Raw genomic sequence first — 14,157 nt, forward strand, 5'->3', positions numbered from 1 at the left:
AACACCCGAATTCATCCTGGTTAGGCCACCTGTCAACTCATGAGCAAACTCCGAATCACACATATTTTGGCGAATAATTCCGAGTTTTTGATAAGGCGTGACAGACCTCAGGTTTACCAGGATTTAGTTGAAAGCTCAGTGAAAATATTAGTAAACAACCTAGGGCGATATTCACAAGGAACTATCGCCGACTTAACGGCACTTAATCGTAGCCAAAGTTACAATAAACTTATCGCCCCAATCACTAGCTGGTGTTAACAGCACACAGCTCCAGTTTACCTGCGATAGCAGCTGCAAAAACAGCACCGCGGATGACCCGCACAACTATCGCTAATGAGAAGCAGAGTAGGCGTTCCCGTGCCAAATGCCGCGACAACACCACTCCACAACATTCACAACAAACAGCCAGAACTGCGATAAGAACATGAAACAGGTGATAAGGCGCGTTAGCACCAGGAAATTAACACCGGCTCCGACCTGGTACTAAGTCGGACCACAGCCTGGACCACAAAAGGGAGACCATCCCAGAGCCACACCTGAAGACAAACAGATGCACCGGGCAACTGAACATGCAGCCCGGAGGGCCGAAAGGTAAACAACACCCGCCGAGTACCCCCCCCCCCCTTCCCGGCACCCCCCGACCAAAGACATGCCACATCAGCTACACCCAAACACGTACAAAATTATCCAACTGATTTCGCAGAATCACAACTTGTGACATGCATGTGTCATCACAAAAATGAGCATCACACATTTATTTCTGAAGCAACAAATCAAACTTTATTAAAATCTACTCTGAAATAAAATGAAGACACATTGCGGCTCCCCTCAAGCCAATCTGTAGGTCACAGCCTGCAAGACAAAAATCATGATGAGAAGGTGTGTCCTGAGCACATCAAAGGACAGAGAGAGAGCAAAGGGGAAGGAGAGGAAAAGAGGGGGAGAGAGAGAGACAGAAGAAAGGGGGAAAGAGAGAGAAGAGAGGGAGAGAGAGTGAGAAGAAAAGAGGGGGAAAGAGAGAGAGAAGAAGAGAGGGGCAGAGAGAGAGAGAGAGAAGAAGAGAGGGGGAGCGAGAGAGAGAAGAAGAGAGGAGAGAGAGAGAGAATAAGAGAGGGGAGAGAGAGAGAAGAAGAGAGGGGGAGGGAGAGATAGAGAAGAAGAGAGAGAGAGAGAGTGCCGCCCCTGCGCACCCAGGCCACACTGCTCACCTGCTAACACCGGTGTGTCTCCAACTACTTGCCGGCATGTAGTGCAGTTCATTAGGTCACACACCTGAGACAGACCTGTCATCTGAAACAGAGTCCAGATACATGATTGGCACAGTACACACAATTGCAAAAGACAACATCGCCTGCCCGCCCATGCACAGCCAGACAGAGGCACCCCAGCCCCTCCCGCTGCCCATCGGAGCATGCCCACCCAGGCCGCACTGCTCACCTTCCGCCACCGGTGTGCAGACAGGAGGTCTCACCACGTGCCACTGCAAGCCACAAGCCCAGGGCCCGCGGACATGGCACACTCCACACCATGCTGCCCGCTCCGCAGGCCACCAGGTCCCACGTTTGGTGCTAGGTCTTGATTACTCCATGGTAGATGACATAACAGTGCAGGCTGCACACCAGCTCAGCCCAATAGGTGCCACCAACTCTGTGATCCCAGAAGTGATGCCCCTTGGCGGTAGGCCCACGCTGCCCGCTGGCTCTGGCCTATACTGCAGTCCAGCAGGGCACACAAAACCTGAGCTGTCCGGACTGCTGGGATGGGCATCATCACAGGCTGCACACCCGCTCAGCAGCTCAAGGTGCCCCTAACTCAGTGCACCCAAAGTCACCGTCCCGTGGTGGAGTGCCTGTGCTGGCCGCAATGCTCCAGGTGCCACTAACCCTGTGCAACCCCAGTCAGTGCGACGTGGTGGTAGGCCCATGACGGCCACAAGGCCTTGGGTGCCACTAACCTGTGCACAACAACCCATGGGCCCTTTATGATTGAGAATCGTGGAGCGTCCGTCATCCAGTCACCACTGGCAGAGGGGAATGTGACGTTTTTGGCCCCTTATGTTGGTGGAGTCACATGACCTGTGACGCCTGTGCCAGATGGGTGTGGTGTGTGTGCAAACCTGCCCTCAGGGTGTGGCTGTGACATGCTGACAACTAGACCAGTGACATGCACACCACCAGAGAGTACGCCTTTGACGGGTAGCAATGAGGGCCCCCCCTCAGAGCTTATGAGGAGTGGTCTGGCCTGCCATACGCCAGACCAGCGCAGGGCTTGCAACAATGACTGGTGTCATCTATGCATGGTTCTGTTCATGTCCAGACATGGAAGTGACTGATGCGTGTGTCCCTGTTGTAGTGTTCACAGGACCCAGTACCCAATATGCAATGTAGCACCCTCTGACTGGCATCCCACAGGATGACCATCATTGACGCAAGGGACATCACTGTCCCTACATTCACCCACTCATGAATGATGAAAGACATAACACAGCAGTGCGTCACTGGATGTTTATTGCACATCCAGTGCAGTTTTGCAGCTGGAGCGTTACAGGGAAATGCCAAGCACACTACACAATATGGGCCCGTGGAGAGCCAGCCAGAGTCCATCCGGGGATAACAAGTACTGCGGAAGAGGAAGGGTACAATCCGCAGTCTGGTCACTGTGTCATTGGTCATCAAACAGGATATGGCAGTCCATGTCGCTGTACAAGGTGAGTGCATCGGAGTGTATCGGGGGTCAGTGGAAGGTCATGGGGCCATGTGCGGCACCAAGCATGAACAGGCCAGGTGGCAGAAATGAAAGCTAGTGCCTCCTGATCACAAACCCATCCGCGTCCTCATCCCTGATGAGATGTGGATGGTGTGGGGTCAGCAGCATTCATCGGCACCACACCTTGTGGCAGCAATGCCATGATGATGATCTGCAGGGCATGGTAGATTCCAGCTACATTTCGCTGGTGTGCAGCGGTGACTGCCATCCTTTCTGCCTCCATGTCCTCCATGTGCCTCCGCATGTGTGCCAGCTCACGGCTGCTATCGCTGGAGCCACTCTGAGTGGACAGGTGTTCTTCTCTCTACGTCAGGGCTCCAGTGATGTCAGTCAGGGCTCATTGGAGGCCATGGAGCAGGTCTAGACACCCATGGATGGTGTCCAGTTTGGTAACCATGAGGTCGAACCCCACCCCCACCTGCTCAGCCGTCTCTCTCTGGGCCTCCAGCACACGGCGTTGGAAGGCCATGTGTTGTTCCTGGTGGTCTTGGGAGACTAGCGGGGCCATGGGTCCCTCCTGCTAGGTGGTTTGGGTGGTGGGTGGGGTCTCCTCGATGCAGCTGGTCAGCCCTGATCCTGGAGGTGAGTTGCGGTTGATGTCAATGATGCCTAGGAGGGCTTTGGTGTTGATGCTGGGGTTGTCCTCCTCATCATCAGTGAAGAGTAGCTGGGACTGCTCTGCAGAGGATGTTGATGCTGGCCCTGCAATGTGAAGGAGAGATGGTGTATTGCAATGTGTCCACATGTATGTAGCTGCATGGGATATGTTGACATTCTTCAGACAGCATGGCATTGTACATTGTGACAGTCTATGGATCTGGGCGATGACCCAGAGTCATTGAGGGTGTGCACTGCGCTCTGCTTGATTGTGCATGTGTGCCATCGTGGCCATCTCCACCCATCCTCCCAGTACCTGGTCGTCACTCACCCTGTTGCAGCTGTGTTGTGTCCTGTCGAGCAGTGTCCAGTCCCCCAACTCCTGCCACAGTATCCAAACTGATGACTATCGACACCAGCTCCTCCATGTCATCCAGCTCGAGCTGCGACGCTGGCCCCCCACCTCCAGTCTGCATTGCTGCCTTCTGGTTGGCTGCGAGTTTCTCTTTGGTCTTCCACTTGATGGCATTCCATCACCTCTTGACCTCATCCATTGTTCTCTTGTGCTCTCCGACTGCATTCACCTTGTCCACGATGTCCCACCATATTCCAGTTTTGGTGTCCAATGGCATGTTGGAGGTGACGAACAGTTGTTGATGGTGTTCCATCACCTCCGTGACAATGATCCTGTTTGCCTGTGGCCTGAACTTCGTCTTCCCCTTCTTGTCCTTGCCCTTCCCTATCCCCGAGGTCCTGGGCTGGTCGTCTGGGGTGCTTGTGGGGTTGCGCTCGTCCTCTGCGCCTGCTCTGGCTGCATCCATGGTGCTTGCGTGTTGGTCAGTTTATGTTTGGGTGTTTTTCTACTATTATGGTGATTTTTCCTGCCGGCCACGTGTGTGTTGCAGGCCTGGCGCTACTTATTGCTGATTTCCTCATCGCGCTTTGGCCCGTCCCAGGGTTTTTGGTGTTGTGGTTTGTGTTTTTATCTGCATCAAAGTGGTTGGGTTCGGCAGACTATCACATGGTACCGACTTGTTGCGAATTCCAAGTTGACACAGGGTTATTTTCCTGCGAGAGGCTGTGATCTGTAAAGATGCGTTAACATTTTTTGGTGATGTTTAGCAGATGTTCTTGTGAATATACCCCCTAGTGTATTCTCCAATTGAATAAAATAGTTTGTCTGCTATAGAAATAGTGAACATACTATTCCTTGACCCGACATGACTAGCAGAAGACAGGATTCAGGGTTCTACATTCATAGATACTTTAGAACACAACAGTTGAACTTCAATGTTTAAAAAGTGATCTCCTAACGGACATTCCTTGACCCTGTCTCAGAGATTTGGGATCAGGGGCCATTGCCATTTGCTTGTCAGATCTAATTCCTGCCCCAACTCACCAGTTTTGTGGATTGTTCATTAGAGTAAATCTCTAAGTGCTTGAGAGGGAGCATTTGTGGAGGGATCTCCTGACAAAGGTCCGCGAGCACCCACAATCTCAAGCTTGTAGGTAGTCATAAGCATATGGATAATTTTTTTTCCTATCAAGGAAAGTTACACACAGGAAACATTTTTTTCAGAGTGGAAGAAGGAAGGAATAGTCAAAAGTGCTTTTCTATTGCGCCAATAATCCAGTGGGATACACAGAGTAGGCAAAGAGTATACAATGAGTGGATAACGAATCCAATTGGAAACCGATTATTGGTATGAGTTTCTTGTCCAGCCAACTATGGATTCTGCAATCTACAAAAATGTTGAAATCTATGTAAATCATAGGCGGTATAATGCATACAAAAAGTTTTAAAAAGTTTTACTTGCCTTGCCTCCTTTAAATTAGCTAAAATCTCCTGCCACAGCACCAGGAGACTCTAGGAAGTTATATTGTTAAGCAATGGGAGCGAACAATCATCAAATTCATTGACTTTGTGGCTGCTCTCACACAGCTCAAACAATCTAAGTCCAGATGGGTTTGTCTTTCTGAGACCAATTAAGAAATGTAAGTGATGGTGGGCCCACCAGCAAACACCGGCTCAAATTAGGCACCAAAAGAAAAATATAGTTAGGTGAAATTATGATAAACAGTATGATGAAAAGATTCAAATTCATGACGACAAATGACAAAAATATTAAAAAGGACAGATGATAGGGATCTGTGTTGCAAAAGTTGTTATATGAAAAACAAAGACAAAGTCAAATTCCATGTTCTTACATGCTGTGCAGTAAACTGGGATCTACGTGTCAGTTTTCACTAAGTGAAAATAGAGTGCTGTTACATGAATGCTGGTGGGTCATCCTAGTAAAAAATGTTATTTTAATACTTTCAAGGTTTATAATTTCAGTTGCACTGTGTGGGAAGCTGTAGAGGAGAATGTCTTCACAAGGCTGGGTAAAACTAAAACACTTCCTCAACAAAAACAACATTAAAAAAAAGCCATACAAACTCTAATGATGCCCATAACAGATTATGGGAACACAACCCTATGTGGCTTGCCGAGAACCAGACTGGCTCCACTAAGAGCCCCACTCAACGCGGCTGCAAGACTTGTTACCAGCTCCAAAAAGAACAACCACATCACCCCTGATCTTAAGGCACTGAAATGGCTCTCTAATGGGGCAAGATCACAGTTAAAAATTGCCTGCATGACACACAAAGACCTGCCCTTCAACACACCAAAGTATCTAGCCAATAAACTGGAATTAGAAGGCAGCAGGCAGCAAAACTATGAAAAGCACCGACACCTTGCTATTAAAACTGCAAAATTCTCGGAAAAAAAAACCCTACATCCTAGCACCAAGGATCTTGAATCCTTGCCCCTCTGAATGAACCCCTCTACCACCTCCTTCAAAAAAGAAGTCAAACTACTTCTAATGAATAAAACTCTCCCCTGATCCCAGCTCTGGAGCGAGTTGGGTACCAACCAGATGCAGCTCACCTACCAGGATCCGCGATGAACTCTAAACGAGAATGGCTAACGCATTCCGGACCTATAATGAGAACAGACAACAATTACTCCCACCTGTTTAGCTACCCATATCTAGGTGCCTAGTTCACACTTTTTCTTTTGATGTAACTTTTGTAAAGTGCTCTGATACACTCACTGGGTCTAATTCTCGCTATATAAAACGTTATAAATAAAAAGTATAAAAATAAATTTAAAACATAAAAAAATGCCTCTTTCTCAGTTCTACTATATCTGAAAACGGCATTGTCACAAGCCCAGGTTCTGCCTAACGGCTAAAATGTAACTTATAAAACTCCATATCTTTTTAAGGCATTCCCCGGAGAATTTATATTTTTCAAAGCACACCTAATATAAAAAGGCTTCTTACAACTGATTCCCGTGATTCCTTAGCCGCAGCACTAGCTATTTTTTCCCAAAAGGCCTTTTACAGCAATCACACACAGGAAGTTTCAAAATGTCATGCAGTAGAAATGTTCATTTGTGTGATCTTTATTTGCAGCTGATCCAACATTTGTTTTCAAGGTGGCCACATCTACTTCAGTCTCCAGGACATCTGCTATCACAAGCCATACAAGAGTAGTTCTGCACAGCAGGTATTTCCATTAGAAGGACCTGTACCTCTTGGTCATTAGGGTCAGAAATAGGCTCGATTTACTTGCACTTGCTGAAGGCCTTTAATTCTCAGAGATTCGAGGCAGAGCTGGGCAACAAATCTCTCCAAAGGCCTCTGCCAGACAAGCAGATGGCATGAAAGTATTTTCTCTTAGTTCCAGTGAGCTGTCTCCTGAGAGTGAATCAATCTGGGCAATCTAAAGGGTAGAACAAGTCTGTGAGATTCAGTGAGCTTTGAGGGACTATTTTCAGCAACGTACCGCCCACACTTCTTGTTCTACGAACCCAATTTCAGCCAAAATGTGTCCCAGAATCCCTTTCTCCTCAGATCATAAACACAGCTGCAGTGTTGTTCCTATGCTTGCATTGTGGTATGTTGCCCTGCAATGATATCAATCAAAGCTCTATTTTGTATGGGAAATTAAAACAAGGCTGATACGTAGTTTGTCCCTTCCTGCTATAAAACGAACTCCCTTTCAAGTTAAACCAAAAAAGGACTTGTATTGACAACCAATATGTATGACCAAATTATATGTTAAAGATTTAGCAGGCGCCCAGTGGATATTTACACCCATCAAAATTGCGGTATACTTTATTTACCAAAAGAGGCTTTTTAAGCTGTAAAAAATATTGACATATTTTATTTGTATTTACAACTTGAGGATGTATCACAGCTTCAGCGCAGGGAGAACAAGGGGGCAACTGGCTACAGGGCTCAGAAGCTTAATCTAGAAAAGGGGCTTTCAAATGAATCTCTTTCAAGCCTATATCATTTCTGGGTTTTTGTGTTTTGGGAACCATGTACATTTGAAATGATATGGGTTCATGCAGAAAACTTTTCATTAATTTTGATGTTCAACTATAAAGTAAAACAATTGTCTCACCCACCCCTTAAAACAAAAATGAAATGCACGTTAGTCTCTCCTCAAGTTCTACTACAGGAAATACAAAAGAGGGAATTATTTGGAAGCTTTTAACACAAATAAATACATCTAGCATACTGTCACGTTTTGACTTCACTATGTTTGAAAAAAGAATATAGCCCATGGACCTGACACCATCAGCAGCTTTTTTGTAGCTGGGCCATGTAAACAGCCTTATATTATGCACCACTATTGAATGGTTTTGGGAAGCAGTGGAAATCTGATTCACAGCACAACGTGTGGCTTAGTAACCTGAATTTTATCATCCATCATGAATGCAGTTGTGCGCTTCGGTGGATGAAGCGTTGATGTTTCACAGTAAAGGGAATTAATTAGAGCCATTTACGATCCATAAAGCTACCTGATTTGCTACTATGGCATTCAGATTGTGCAGCCAACCTTATTGCCTGTGTGAAGGAAATAATCGGATTTCTTTTTGCTGAAGGTTTATATATCCATATCTTGCAAATTAAATTAAAGTTTATTTATATACCAACTGTAGGAAGCTAGCTTTTTATGTAGTATGGTAAAACGAGGTATACTATGTAGAAAGTCCAGACGACCTTTATTGGTATACAGGGCTTACATTAATAATTCCAGATGTTCTCTTTTGTGGTAGTGTGGACCAGCAGTTTACACTTATCAGTGGGTGTGTTAATACATTTGTTGAACACTCACAGAGCCAATAAATGAGACACACACTCAAGAAGAAACTCGAGACCAATTTAGAAAAATAACAGGTACTTTTATATTTATTTTTAAACCAAGAACTTCATAATTGGGTAAGTACTTTTCAGTTTATCACTTTTCTCAGGTAATCAAAAATGTCACTCAAATGCGTTTTTATTGGGAAATGCTTTCCTATGAAGAAAAGGGCATATACTGCATACAGATTTTTTAAAACAATTCTCAAGGGTCCCCTTAATGACTTAAGGTGCTAGGGAGCCAAGGTCTAAATTACTACCAGCAGTTCAAGTTTACCTGCCCTGGAGTGTGCCATAGAAGAGGTGCTGGATGGGTTGGTAGCCTTGTGCGCTACACCGTAGGCAAATAGGGAGGCCACCTAAAAACAGGCTGCAGGAGGGGACTTGGGGACAAGTCCAGAAGCTCCTAATGGGAGTTTCAGTTCATGGGGGTCCTAGGAGCAGTGGATTGCCATCAGTTGTCTTAGATCTGGGCCAGAGAGCTTAGCTGCAAAGTGCTTTGGTCAGCTTGTGGTCGTGCGTCAAAGGCACCCACGGATCTCGGTTAGACTTGTAAATGGGGACAAACGAGACCTGAGGGCCACTCCCAGTGCTGGCCTCTGTGGTGATGATGTACCTCATCAGCTACTCGGTCTTTGGAGCATTCAAGTCTAGATTCGATTTAAACAAGCTTTGGTTGCTGCAAGGAGTCCAGGATCGTGGGTATTGGTACAGGGCGACTCAGGTTGGACCTGGTGTCTCCTCACTTAGTGAGAAATATATCTGACCTCTTGGAGCAAGGAGACCTCCTCCTGAGAGGCTGCTGTGTCAATGGAACTAACAGTCAGCAGAATAGTGAACTAAACATTGCGGTCAGTGCCTACAGGCTGCATGGAAGTGGCTCCCCCGCTTCAAGGGAGATGCTGAAGGCTTGAGAAACTACTGGAGGCCCTCTGAGGCCTTTGGAGGATGCACAGCTGCAGAATGAGTTGGATTGTTGGGATTGTTGGGATAGGAGCAAGTAGGCAGGCAGGGTTTGGCACCAAAGTCCACCAGCAATCTGCAGTTCTTGCTTCTTCAACCTTACTTTGTCCACTTCTTTCTTCAGTCAGATGAATCAGAATTCCTGATGTCAGGGGGTTCACTTAAATATTCAATTTAGAGGCATTAAGGGGAGTGAAGGGTAGTAGCCACTCAAGTAATTACCCTTGGGGTGACTACAATCCTATTCAACCACTTCCTGTTGGGTAGTAGGCATAGCCCTGTCACAGAATTCCATTTTTCACCAAAATCAAAATTGTGTCAGCCTTCTTTTATGGGGCACAGCAGGTAACTGGCCTGGTAGTGCGCCATGCCTACTTGCATGCCTAATTCATTCATTGCATGCCTCCTTTCCTGGTGCCAGGTTGGCCTTAAGGCAGGGGGTCTGGGGAAAGTAGAGGTTGCATATCAAATGTGGCAAAGACTTTGAAACCTCTGGCCTGGGTATGCAGATTCACTAGCCATCCTGCTGGAGGAGATGTAAACACCTCCAGCCAGGGCAGGCTTTGTTATTGACCTCTGAGAGCATAGGCTCTCACTTCCAGTGGGTAAGACACTTGTCTGTGGTGGCAGGTTAGACAATACCAGTCTGCCAGCACACAAAGAGGGTGGTACGTTTTCATGGGGCACCTCTGAGGTTCCCCGCTGCGTACATATCTTAATGAATCTACTGCTGACATCAGTATGGATTTATTAGGACAAAGTGTTTGATACCAAACACCATAGGTGTCAGAGAAGCCATCATGTAGCTGGGGAACTCTTAATGACCATTACTCAGTTCATAAACTTAAGGTGGCTTCCCTGTTCACTTACACTATCAAGCAATGGAATTAGACAACACAGTGGCATATCTGCTCATGCGGATATGTCCTTCCATATAATATAATGTACCTTGCCTTAGGACTATAAGGCTTGCAGGAGGAGTGACTTACATATATTGCATGCAGTGTCTGTAGGCATGGCACACATGGTGTGTGCCTTGCCGTGTTTCCAAGTTTGTCTGCACCATTTCACATAGCCTGCAGTGGCATTATGCATGAGTTTGGTGGTGGGTTATTTAGGTTGGCACAATACATGCTGCTTCTCTTAGGGACCCAATTTAGTACCCATGCCCTGGGTACCAGGGATACCATTTACTAGAGACTTTAAGGGGTACTAGAGGTCTGGCCAACTGGGTAACAATTGCACAGTTACCTTGTTGTAGGGAAATAAGTCTGGCACTGAGGACTTGGTTAGCAGGAACCTAGTCAAAATTGCATCAGATACCAGGCAAAAAGTGGGGGTGACCATGTCAAAAAGGGGCTCTTATATACACTAACACAGATAGTTAAAAATTCCTAGGACTAGCACAATTCTTACACAGGGCATAGTGTACTTATTTTGTGTGTCTGACTACTACATCATATTGAATATAGACCTCTATCGCTATTAACAAATCTTTCTGTGAGTAAGTGTGTTTTACTCCAGGCTTACGGGTGACCTAAACCTAACATGTACTAAAAACACATTTGTTCATAAGCACTCTTTAGCCTGGGAGAAGACAACATTACTCTAAAAATGTGCTGCAAATAATGCCTGGAACCTCAGGACAAATGTACACCTAAGACTTGAATAAGACACTTTGGCGTGATTACGAGTGGTTCAATAAATTCTGTGTAATGAGTAAATTATGAGTTTGATTTTCTTTATCAGATCTGTTAAATAACTCAACTTTTGTTAAATTTCAGTAGGTTTAATAGGGGAAAACATACGGTATTACTGTATCATTTGGATTTTGGTGCATTTATCACCAAAATCCACATTATTCCCCATATACTCATAACAGATGTAATTTTTTTTTTCGCTTCCAATAAATAATATACCCCGTGGTATCATTATTTATCCAGGGTGATAACTAACTTCTCAACTCTTATTCAGGCCCTATGACTCAAAGAAAATTCTTTAGGTAGAGAGGCTCCTGGGTAGTATATTTAAGTAGATTCTGTGTAGCCTAATGCACATTGGTCTGACTCATTCATCTTAAAACGATCAGGAAATATAGCACTATACTCTATTCTCCTTGAAGCTTAAAGCCCTAATTATGAGCATCTTGGTAATTGGTGTGATATTTATTGCACCTGACAAATCCGAGCCCACTGAGTCAATTTCATAGGACGCAATAAGTACCACCCAAATGCGAGTTTTTAACAAATCGCTTGTAGATTTTGGTGCCTACCCACCAAAATCCACATGGGCCATTAAATAATAGGCATTGTTCTCAATTGATATTGGCAGGTTTGACCTGTGGATATTTATCTCAAACACAGAAAGTTTCCTATATATAATGTTGTACATTTCTTAATCCTCTTTTTTGAAGGAACTGGTTTTTATGCTTTGAATTGAACACAATAGCATTGTGTCTAATTTTAATTTAAATGTTTAGATTTGTAGTTCCCTTTCTAAAAGTTGAACTGGATTTGTGTACCAATATATTTGCACAATGCAAGCGTTCATCATGTCAATGTTCTTGTGGGTGATCTTGAATTTTATACCTTGTAATCTGATGAATTAGACCTGTCATTCTCCAAAAAAAACATTTTTGAAATATTCTTATGAGATAAAGGCAGTTGTGCTGTTTAATAACCTCAATCAACATCACTTTTTATTGAGCATGAAATCAGTCTGCATTTTTAACATGCCAGTTAAGCTTTTTGGGGTGTTGGACTGTATACCCTTCCCAATAGATTTCACAGGCACGGATTATGAAGGGTTTGCAGGCCGATTAAATCTCACTCCTGGCGTTCTGAAATGATCAGGTTTAATAAAATGCCCCTATTCTGAGTAACTGGAGAATAACATGTAGATTTTGGTGCTTACCACATCAATAATAAATAGAGTAGAAGAACTGTCTAGTTATTAAAAAATAATAAACAATCAAACATTTGGTAACTGCTCACTGCTTAGATATCAGTAAGGAAAGGGGTATACCATTCTTTTCCGCTTGAACTGAAATATAGGAGAACCCTAGTATATTTAGGCACACGTCTCTTTTGTGTACCTATGGTGTGTGATGACATCACCGCAGCTGTCCTCTATTCACGGGATGCACATCCAAATTTTTGTGTGGTGTCAACGCATCTCCATGCCCCCATGTATGTGCGTGAGTCGTGGTATTGTTTATGCATATGCCAATGTCTAGACCATCATACTAAATACTAAAGTGTGATGCTAAGAGCCATATTAAAGTTATGGACGCAAGTATATTTTTTCTGGTCATTTACTGCTGATGTTGTTTTCACTTTATTGAAAATGTACTACTTTCACAGGAAGTACTATCAGAAGTACTCTAAGCTCTCCTGATTGGCCAGGGGTCATTAGCAGGCTATTATACAAATAAAAGAGACAATAATTGTCTCTTCTACCATTATAGGCAATGCTGTTAAATGACTTGGAATAGATTTGTTGAGCACACATCATTCTTATGACAATTATTACAATTATTAGAGGCTGGAGGGTTGGTAGGTAGGCTCCTGAAATGGGTTCAATATTTCTGTTTATTAATGTTATGGACCTTTTTTCTTTTGCATTTCTTTTGTTCTTTTTGGGGTTTTGCAGTGATCATCCCCGTTTCCAGTGCTATTTAACTTTTACATGCCCTCTTATTTATCAAATGTTTACAGCTAGACTTTGCTGCTATTTGTCTTTTCTTAATGCTCTGCTATTGAGATAAAACTCCTCTTGCCATCAACGCAACAATTATCTCTGCATAAATGGCCAACAAGGCTAAGCGCCTTAGACTCTGATGGCAGGGGGTATAAATCCCCTCCGTGCTAGCCACCATTGTTAGAGCAAACATTGCCCTGATCTTGGCCATCTGCTAATCAAAGATAATCTACTCTCGGAGTTAATCATGTCTTTTGTAAAACTAAATATTCACATCAAGTCTCTTCTTACAACCACCCTTAAACACACTAATACAACCCTTTATAAACAACCGCAATGGACCGCACTCCGCTAGCTCCTCCTCCGGGTCGCCCCAAGGGAAGCTGGTACATGAAGTTCTTGAGTGGTTCACCCCAGTGGGTGCAAGTAAGTACTTGTTGAACTGATGATCTCTGATGGAGTTCTTGAGTGGTTCACCCCAGTGGGTGCAAGTAAGTACTTGTTGAACTGATGATCTCTAGACCCGATACATGTCCCGGGTTTTAAAATATCGCCCGAGACATGGCTCGGGTTTCGGGATAACTTCCCTCCTCAGTAGAGAAAATAGTTAGGGGTGGAAGAGAGGGCCGCCAAACAACCGTCAAGGGCCTCAGTGCCCGCACAGGCACGCAGGTGCGTCGTCCAGGAGCTCGTCAGCCCAAAGCTTGAAGGAGCCATCTTTATAAACAACCGCAATGGACCGCACTCCGCTAGCTCCTCCTCCGGGTCGCCCCAAGGGAAGCTGGTACATGAAGTTCTTGAGTGGTTCACCCCAGTGGGTGCAAGTAAGTACTTGTTGAACTGATGATCTCTGATGGAGTTCTTGAGTGGTTCACCCCAGTGGGTGCAAGTAAGTACTTGTTGAACTGATGATCTCTAGACCCGATACATG

General features: G+C 44.9%; 1 protein-coding gene across 5 annotated transcripts in view; it reads left to right on the plus strand.

Annotated features, from left to right (window-relative positions):
• Positions 1–14,157, plus strand: part of KYNU (kynureninase) — a 996,465-nt gene that overhangs the window by 105,186 nt on the left and 877,122 nt on the right. The gene's annotated exons all lie outside the window — the stretch shown is intronic.

Source organism: Triturus cristatus, chromosome 3_2 (assembly GCF_964204655.1).
Source record: "Triturus cristatus chromosome 3_2, aTriCri1.1, whole genome shotgun sequence".
NCBI classification, from domain to species: domain Eukaryota; kingdom Metazoa; phylum Chordata; class Amphibia; order Caudata; family Salamandridae; genus Triturus; species Triturus cristatus.